This window comes from Muntiacus reevesi, chromosome 13 (assembly GCF_963930625.1).
Source record: "Muntiacus reevesi chromosome 13, mMunRee1.1, whole genome shotgun sequence".
NCBI classification, from domain to species: domain Eukaryota; kingdom Metazoa; phylum Chordata; class Mammalia; order Artiodactyla; family Cervidae; genus Muntiacus; species Muntiacus reevesi.
In genome coordinates, this window is record NC_089261.1 from 10,196,380 (window position 1) to 10,205,885 (window position 9,506).

The following is a 9,506-nucleotide window of genomic DNA, read 5'->3' on the forward strand; positions in this document are numbered from 1 at the left end:
CGCGCCTACCGCCGCGCCTGCCCGCCCAATCCTCGCCCACGGCCCTGGACCTCCGCCCCGCCATTGGTCGGGGGGCGGGGCCAGCCCGCCCGGCGCGGAAGCGCGCCGACTCCAACATCCAGGTACGCCCAGGTGAGCCGCTCCCAGGTGACCCGTCCCCACGTGTTTCCTGCCACCCCCGGCGTGGCACCCCGCAACCAGGCGAGCTGGCTCGGGCCGCGTCCTCGCCTGATGGGCAAGGTCACAATTCACAACCCATCCACCAGCCCAGGTTACGGCCCAATCCTGCCAGCATCCTTCAGGACATTTGCTACCCCACAAAGAGCGGCTAATCTTTAACAGTCCCAAGAGACTTTTTGGACACTGCTGCGATCAAAGTTCTCTTTGGTTACAACCAGTGGGGATCCTTGATTCTTCTTTAGTGATCTTCTGCCTGTTGGACACTGGCCCATCACAAGTTAACTCAGCTATGCCTAACTGGGACTCTTGTCACCTGAAATCTGGGGTCCAGTCTGACCTGTACAGTCTGATATTACCTGATGGACTCAGCCCAGTTTACAATCCAACTCAGTCACCACCTGACTGGTGCCTATTTCCTCAAACCTGACTTCACCCCCAGTAGCCCAGGGTACATGCTTGCCACAACCTGAAGCACAATTCATCACAGTCACAACCCACCTTGATGCTTGTATCCTAAAATCTAGCACATAGCTGTTGAGAGCTTCTCATTCATTCTCAGAATAAACAATTCACTATGCTCCCACCATGCACCATGCACCATGCACCGTGCTAGGCATTGAGGATACAGTGATGAACAGTACAGCAAAATCCTGGCTCCTGTGGAGTTCACATTCTAGTTGAGGAGACAAGATAACACATTATAATTACAATGCAATACGTAAGTAAATAGGACAAATTCAAATGCTAAGTGTAATGAAGAAACAAAATAAGGCAGAGTGACAGGGATGACTGAGGAGGTGCTTGTGATAGGATGTAGGGAGTGAGGGGCAGTAAGTACCTATGAAGTGGTGGTGATGTTTGATCCAGGGCCTGAAGAAGAAGTAGGAGACAGCCAGAGTGGCTGGGACACATGCAAAAGCTTTACGGTGACAAAAAGTTTGGTGTGTGCAAGCAACCAGGGGAGGGAATGGGAGTGGAGTGAGTGAGAGGATGAGGCAGAGAAATGAGGATAGGTACTGAGCTCAGGGAGGCGAGCAGGGGCTTGTTGGGTTAAGTAGAGAGTGGTATAAAGCTTGGATTTTAAGCTAAGAGCAATGAGAACTCACCGGTGTCAGTAAAAATAATTGCCAAACTTTATTCAATATTTTCAATGTAATCTTGCAAGGGGCAAATGAGAAAAGAGGCTGTTCTGTTCCCATGTACAGTCAGGAAATGAAAGGATCTGGGGAAAAAAAGATTATCGTCATGTCTTACTCATGACCCAAACCCTGACATGTTCCATCAAGTCAGCTCACCCACGAATAGAAGCCCAAGCTGTCAACCTTGGCTTGTTCCCACCCCACCCAACTTCACCCCCCTCAGGCATCCTAAGATACCATCTCCTTGAAGCCTCCCTCACCAGCCCGCCCAGAACTTGGACCCAGAACCCCCACCCATATTTTAGACACAGCCCTGCCATTAATTCAACAGAGAGATCACAGCCTATATGGGGACTGCCTGCCTCAGATGACACCCGATTTCTCAACTTGCTCCATCTCAGCCAAACCACCGGAGACTGTGGCTGATATCAAAAACTCAAGTCTAGAAAAACTGTCTTGCCATGGAATATGGGTTCGATGTGGTGAGACGGGTCGTTGTTCTGAGTGAATGCAATGTCTTGATGCCTACCCATCCATACAACAAATTTTTTAAGTGCCTGCTCTGGAATGGAATCCCCAGCTCTCCACAGTCCCCATCACTCTCTGAAAGTCTCTGAATCTCCTCTTTCCTCTTTGAAAATAATACATAGTTCATAGGGAGGCACTTTGAAACTACTATCCCATCTCTCATCAGACTTTTCATTTATTTCTTTTCATCAGTACATTCTTCTGATTCCATGGGTTACAATCCATTGCTGTTATTACTTATTTGGGCACCCAGTGTATCCTAGACTCAGCCCGTGATGGTCCTTTTCATCTGGCTTCTGTCTCCCTATCATTCTTTAAACATTTCCTTATTGTCTGGCTCAAGATATTCCAGGCTCTTCTTGTACTTTTTGACTATGTTGAGTCTTAATTGCAGCATGTGATATCTGTGTTGCAGAATTTGGGTTTCTCGCTAGTTGGGGTTTCTGGGCTGAGACGCCCTGCGGCATGTGGGATCTTAGTTCCCCGATCAGGGGTCAAACCCAAGTCCCCTGCATTGCAAGGTGTATTCTTAACCATTGGACCACCAGGGAAGTCCACACACACACACACACATTTATATCTATATTTGTTTCCACGGTATTCTACTGATGTTGAACAGCATGAGTTCACCCTAATAGATCCAATTCCAACCTAACTCCACAGGGTTAATTCTAGTCTTTTCATGTTGGTAACCTCCTCTCCAACAGTGAGAAACCTAGTATTTTCAGTGTGTTCACTTATTTGACCAACCCCCACACCATATATCATGATTTCTTATTGTTGATGCTGCCTTCCACCCAACAAGGATACCCTCTACACCCTACTCAATCTCTGACACCCCATGCACACATGCTAAGTCGCTTCAGTCGTGTCCAATTCTTTGTGACTCTATGGACCATAGCCTGCCAGATTCCTCTGTCCATGAGATTTTCCAGGCAAGAATACTGGAGTGGGTTGCCATGCCCTCCTCCAGGAGATCTTCCTGGCCCAGGGATCAAATCTATATCTTTTACTCTCCTGCATTGGCAGCTGGCTGCCACCTGGGAGGCCACCTGACCCCCCATGCCAAGCTGCTTTTCCATTAGGATGCCCTCCTCACGCACACAAGCTCTGGCCCCTATGATGGGGCCACCATCACCCCATATGGACACTCTTCTTATCCCACTAGGCTATGACATCCCTCTGTGGACCAGCATGTATCTTATCCCCCTCCCCCTACAGCTCACATTGATGTTGCTGGGACCCCCTAGTAGATCAAACTTTGGTTTAGGCTACCCTGGATTCTTTATTATGGCACATGCATGGGCTTAGTTGCCCTGCATGTGGGATCTCAGTTCCCAGACCAGGGATCAAACCCGTCTCCCCTGCATTACAAGATGGATTCTTAACCACGAGTCCAGCAGGCAAGTTCCTGGATCAAATTACTATCAAATACAATGGAAGTGGGAGGGGGGGGGCTCCCCAGGGGGTTCAGTGGTAAAGAATCCACCTGCCATGTACAGAGGAGCCTGGTGGGCTACAGTCCATGGGGTCACAATGAGTCTGACACGACTTAGTGACTAAACAACAACAAAGCATAATGGAAGGGAAGGGAATGGGCAGGAAGGGGAGGGAGAAGAGGGGATGGAAAGATGGGGAAGAGCCACATAAACTTTAGCAAGTTGGGGCCATCAGCTATGAACCATCAATCCCCACCTTTAGCTTCCTGTAGTGGGGGCAAACTTCACACATTCAGTACACATGTATGGGTGTTACTCTGAACCAAAGAGGACAGAGGATGTAGTCAACAAGAAATGAGGTTTTGTGTGGGAGATACTTCCAGACACAGAGGAGCCGCCTCATCTTTTTGAATTGTTGTGCCATCACCCTTGCTCCATCAGCTACGAACCTGTTCTCAAATTGATTTGCAGGACCAGCTTAGCCAGTGGAGTTAATTCTAGTGCTTGGCATTGACTCAGTGGGAGTGAGGCGTTCATCCTACCAAGTTTCATCGTTTTCCTGAACCAACTCCACCTGTGTTAATAGCTTCTTCCCAAACCGAATCATCAAATACGGTGACTCAGACGGTCTCTTCTCAACAGTGTCTGCTGGGATGGATAAAGAAGACCAATTTCATGTTCTTTTGGACATTTCACCCTGGAAATCAGCTTCCCAAGGCTGATTTGGTCATAATATGGTCACAATAATAGTAACAGATGACATTTATTGAGGGCTTCTCTGGTAGCTCAGCAGTAAGCAATCTGCTTGTCAATGCAGGAGACGTGGCTTTGATCCTTGGGTTAGGAAGATCCCTGGAGAAGGGACTGGTAACCCACCCCAATGTTCTTGACTGGGAAATCCCATGGAAAGAGGAGCCTGGCAGTTTACAGTCCATGAGGTCACAAGAGTCGGACACGATGTAGTGACCAAACAACCACACCAACGTGTATTTAGCACTTCCTACATTTTGAGCCACTTCATAGCAGTATGGCCGTGGGCAAGTCATTTCCTGTAGAAGTTTCCAGGGGCTGCTGTAACAAATGACCACAGCCTTGCCGGTTTCAAACAACTGAAGTTTATTCTCTCCCAGTCTGAAGGCCAGAAGTTCGAAATCTGTATCTCAGGGGCAAAGTGGAGGTGTCAGCAGCGCTGCACATGCCGGGAGGGCCCTAGAGGAGAATTGATCCCTTTTCTCTTCTGGTTTCTGGTGGCTCCAGGCGTCCCTGACTTGTGGCTGTGTAACTCTGGCCTCTGCCTCTGTCTTCACATGGTCTTCTCCTCTGTGTATGTGAAGTCTCTCTCCGTCTCTTTTTTCTTTTCTTTTGTTTTTGGCCGCACCATGTGGTTTGTGGGATCTTCCCAGATCAGGGATCGAACCTGTGCCCCCTGCAGTGGAAACACAAGAGTCCTAACCACTGGACCCCTAGGGAAGTCCCCCGTTTCTCTCTTATAAGGAGGGCACTTGTGATGGCATTTAGGGCCCATCAGATAATCCAAGATGATTTCTCCATCTCAACCCTTAATCACATCTGCAAAGACCTCTTTTCCAAATCAGGTCACACTGAGAGGCTCAGAGGATAGCACCTGATCTTTCTGGGAGCCGTTCCTCAACTGGCCATACTTCCCCTCTCGAAGCCTCAGTTTAGCCCACCAGTAAAATGAGGATAACAATCATGGTAATAACCTCTCAGGGCTGATGTGGGGTTTAACAGGTTAATGGAAACCTCGTGGGGGTGGCGGGAGCGTTGGCAGTCAGGCAGCCCTCGATGAATGGTGTGGTTATTACGAATCGATTTCTTGAGTTATTTCTACCCAGGACTGGCAATTGTAGGGGTAATTGATTCCAGTGATGTCACCTCCCCAACTGCCAGGTTTTCAGCAGGATTAAACGTGCCAAATTGGCTTTGTTGAGCCAACTCCTCTGGGTGTGAAGAACCACCATGCCAAGCCGCCTTGCAGTTTCGCGGAGCCCGTCTGCCGCTTCTCCCTAATTAACGTGAAGGCGCCGCTCGCCAGCAGGCCCGCATGCTGCCATCCCAGGAAAACAGTGCCACAGACGACAGCTAAATATTTGAACATTTTTTGTTTCAGTTGCTGCATGAAAATAGTATTTTGGGCATTTAAACAGCGCAGAGTAAAGGGAGAAATTCTGCTTCATTTTCTACCCATGGGGCAGCCTCGGGAAAAAATGCTGTAAGGGAACCCAACCAGGTCACTGACCTAAGACAGTGTGACAACGAACTACCATTGCTATTGGTAGCTCTACCACTTCTAGCTGTGTGACCCTGGGCAAAGAACCTCTCCGAGGTTCAGTTTCCACATCTGTAACATGGGTATCCTAATAGCCCCTCCTTCAATGCACTGAGAACATTCAAGGAGATGGCACCCAAGGATTTAAGGAACCACCTGAGACACAGGTTGGTGCTTGGCCTAAGTCACTTGGGGATGCTGAAGGTGAGACTGTTGATGGTTCTAGAAATGCCCTGCCCAGCTCTCAGTAATTCTGGGTGGAAGCAGAGTGAAAGCGGCCAGGCCCACCTCTCAGGGGCCCCCTGGATCTGGTCCTGACTCTGTTGCTGACTGGTTTCCAGACTCTGTTTCCCCCTGTGTGTCTCAGTTTCCCCACAGAGCAGATGGGTCTGGAACAAGTATTTCAAAAACCCTTTCTAGGGGGGAGGGATAAGTCAGAAAGCTGGGATTGACATATGCACACTCCTACACAGAAAACAGGTAAGTATTAAGAACCTGTTGAGACATCCCTGGTGGTCCTGTGGTTGAGAATCTGCCATGCGATGCAGGGGATGTGAGTTCAATCCCTGGTTGGAGAACTAGGATCCCACAGACCTCAAAACAACTAAGCCCACATGTCAGAACTACGAAGCCCGCAAGTCACAAGGAGAGTCCATGTGCTGCAACAAAAGGTCCCACATGAGGCAACGAAGATGTCACTAAGACCTGATGCCACCAAATAAATAAATAATTCAAAAAAAAAGAACCCACTGCATAGCACGGGGAACTCTCTTCCATACTCTGTAATGGCCTATGTGGGAATAGAATCTAAGAAAAGAGTGAGGACATGTAAACGTGTAACTGGTTTGCTCTGCTGCACACTTGAAACTAACATGACAACAACACTCCAGTAACATTTTAAAAAATAAAATAAATGAACTAAGCTGAAGCCGTTAAAAAAAAAAGCCCCTTCTGCCTTCTGGTTGCACTCGTGGCTCTGGGGGTGTGTCCCTCACTCTTGCTGCCCCAGAGGGCTGGCTTGGCTGCAGGACCCAGGCCAGCAATGTGAGTACTTCACTGTGCCAAAGAGTGTGGAGTGGAGGTTCAGCTCAGGGGACAGGAAGAAGGCTCCTGAAACACATCAGAAGAGTCTGGAAACATCCCAGGTGCTTGCTCAACAGAGATCACACTGAATTTTTAGAAACCGGTCCTGCACACTGCCCAGGTTGTGTGGCAAACCTCTCTGGCAGAGGTGTGGCCCTCCAGTCCCTGGCCCCACACTCCTGACTATGAGGATGTAGCACCCCACGGGCCACAGTTTCATTCACCCACTCTCAAGGTATTTATTAAGTACCCACTGTATACCAAGCAACACAGCAGAGGCTGGAGCGCACACCAGAATCCAGACAGCCAGGTCCCTGGCTCTCATGAAGTTTGCAGTCCGCTGTGGGCAGGATGTTACTCTTTAAAATCATGTATTGAGCACTGCAAGGAAGAGTATGGAGGAAGAATCCAGTGTGTTCTGAGGCTAGGTGACCTGACCAGGTTAGAGGGGTTGGGGGGAGGGCCTCTTAGAGGAAGGGGCATTTACACCAAGACCTGAAGGATGAGAAAGAGTCAGAAGGGGAAAGAGCCTTCTAGGCAGGGGCAACAGCGCAGCAGAAATAGTGCCGTGAGACTCAAAAAACAAAAAAGATGGCTAGTGTGCTGGGCAAAGTCAGCCAGGGCCCAGATCGTGCCAGGTTCAGTGGCTTGTTCACGGTGTGGCTTCACGTGAAGGGAGATGGGGAGCCAGGGAGGGCTCGAGGTCAAGCAGAAAGGGAGCTGTCCCGACACCAGCCACCAGTCACCTTGTACTTAGGAACGAGAGGCTCTCTGCCATCCGGGGATGGCTAGTGGGTGCCCATGTCTGGGAAAGGCATGGAAAACACAGGGCTGGCTCCACGCCCCATCGCTGTGGACTGTGCCCAGATCTGAGGATGGCCCAGCAGGATGGAACCAGCACAAGCTTTGGGGTGGGGACCTGGCACACATCATACGGGCCAGCCATGCTAAGCCTCAGTTTCCCCATCTGAAACATGGAGTTGTGGTAACCCATAATTCCTAGAGACACTAAGTGTTAAGCAGGTGCCGACCGAGTCTCCTCTTCTTTGCTGCCTCCATGCACTAAGGCCACCAACAGCTATCACTAGAGACACTGGCTCTGCCACTGACCTCATCTGGGTATGACCTCCCCATCTCTGGGCCTCGGTTCCCCTGGAGAGGAAGGGATTTGGATGGGTGAGCCCCGCCTCGCAGGGCCAGGTGGTTCTCCAGCTGTGGTGACATCAGATCCAGCAGGGGGACTTGTCAAGAGACAAGTCTTCTTGGGCTTCACCTCCCCCAAGGTGAAGGGGGAGAGATGTCAGGGAGAACCCCTGACATCCCTTCCCCAGTGGTTCACATGGTCCAAGAATTACACTGGGATTCTAAAAGCGAAAGATGCACATACCACCTGTTTCCCAGAAAGTGTGCTGTGTGCCGTGGTGATGCCTGTCTTTAGAAATTCCGCCGTGGGAAGGGAAACCAGCCCAGGTGATGAAACAGCGGAGTTCAAGCAACCATGCTAATCCAGGCCCCTGCCTCGCTGCCACCGAGCGGCATTCTTTCGGAATTCTCTCTGCACGTGGGCTGCAGCTGACTGCCAGCCTGACTGGGGAAAGGAGTATTTGAATAGTTATTTTGTTTTCTCGTGCTTTCCCTTGCCAGTAACACCCCGGTTATGGAAACTTCCCCACAGTGTGATGTCTGAGCTGCAGAGTGATAATGATAATAATGATTTGTATCCCCATGACCTGATTTTTTACATTAAATAGTTGAAACAGAAAAAAAATCGAAAAAAGAAATACAAAGTAAAATAAAAAGTCTTATTTTGAGACGGTTGTACATTGTGAATATACTTAATGTCACTGAATTGGACACTTAAAAACGGTTAAAGTGGTCATTTTTGTCTCTTTTATGTGTATTTTACCTCCAAACCCATGTCATATGTCTGTCCTAAGGGTGTATGAAATGTTCATAAGATGCTATTAATAATTACAGGGGAAATTGGTGTGAAATATAAGGAAACTCTCTGTACTTTCTTTGGAAACTTTCTGTAAATCTAAATCTATTCTGAAATTAAAAGTTTAAAAAATATCAGATGTTCAGGCCCTGGTCCTGACCAATGCAATCAGAACCTCTGTCTCAGGGATCAAGCATCAGGATTTATCAGAAAGCTCTCCTGTCAATTCAAAACTGCCAGGGTTGGACGATTCATGCATGGAAGCACCTCAGAAGTATACAGCATGGGGGAAGTGCAATATGTTATGATCAACCAAAGTTTTAATTTTTTAAGATTTTTTTCCTAAGGTGGACCATTTTTAAAGTCTTTATTGAATATGTGACAATATTGTTTCTATTGTTTATGTTCTGGATTTTTGGCTGAGAGGCATGTGAAATCTTAGCTTCCCTACCAGGGGTCAAACCGGTACCCTCTGCACTGGAAGGCGAAGTCTTCACCACCGGACTGCCAGGCAAGTCGCCCAATGCTTTATTTTTAATAAAATTACCCAAGTAACAGTGACCATTGTAAAATTAAAAACCCAGAGAGAAAAATTAAAATCACCCCTAATCCTGGCCCCTAGTGACAGCCACTGTTTTGGATGAAAAAGTCCTTTTACACCTTTTTCTCATGGATAATACCTACCTTTATTATTATTATTCCTGTTGTTATTGCTATTAAAACACAAAACTGGACTTCTGAGAGGCAGCCTTGTAGCCCCAGAGTCTTTGAGGTTCCCTGTCTACAAGACATCCTTGTCTTCAGGGAGGGCGGGGAGACCAGCCTAGGTATGAAGAGAGAACCCATGGTGGTTGACGAAATGCTGGAAAAACCCAGCCTAGATAAATGTGCCTCGGCAGCGCCACCTG

The 9,506-nt window shown here is 48.5% G+C and overlaps 1 long non-coding RNA gene across 1 annotated transcript; it reads right to left on the reverse strand.

The window, feature by feature from the left end:
- Positions 1-198: 198 nt before the first annotated feature.
- LOC136146146 (uncharacterized) lies at positions 199-8,222 on the reverse strand. The gene is made up of 3 exons (XR_010658900.1): positions 8,047-8,222; positions 1,287-1,402; positions 199-853 (listed from the first exon to the last, which is right to left on the reverse strand). It is a non-coding gene; the product is annotated as an uncharacterized lncRNA (long non-coding RNA).
- Between the last annotated feature and the right edge of the window lie 1,284 nt (positions 8,223-9,506).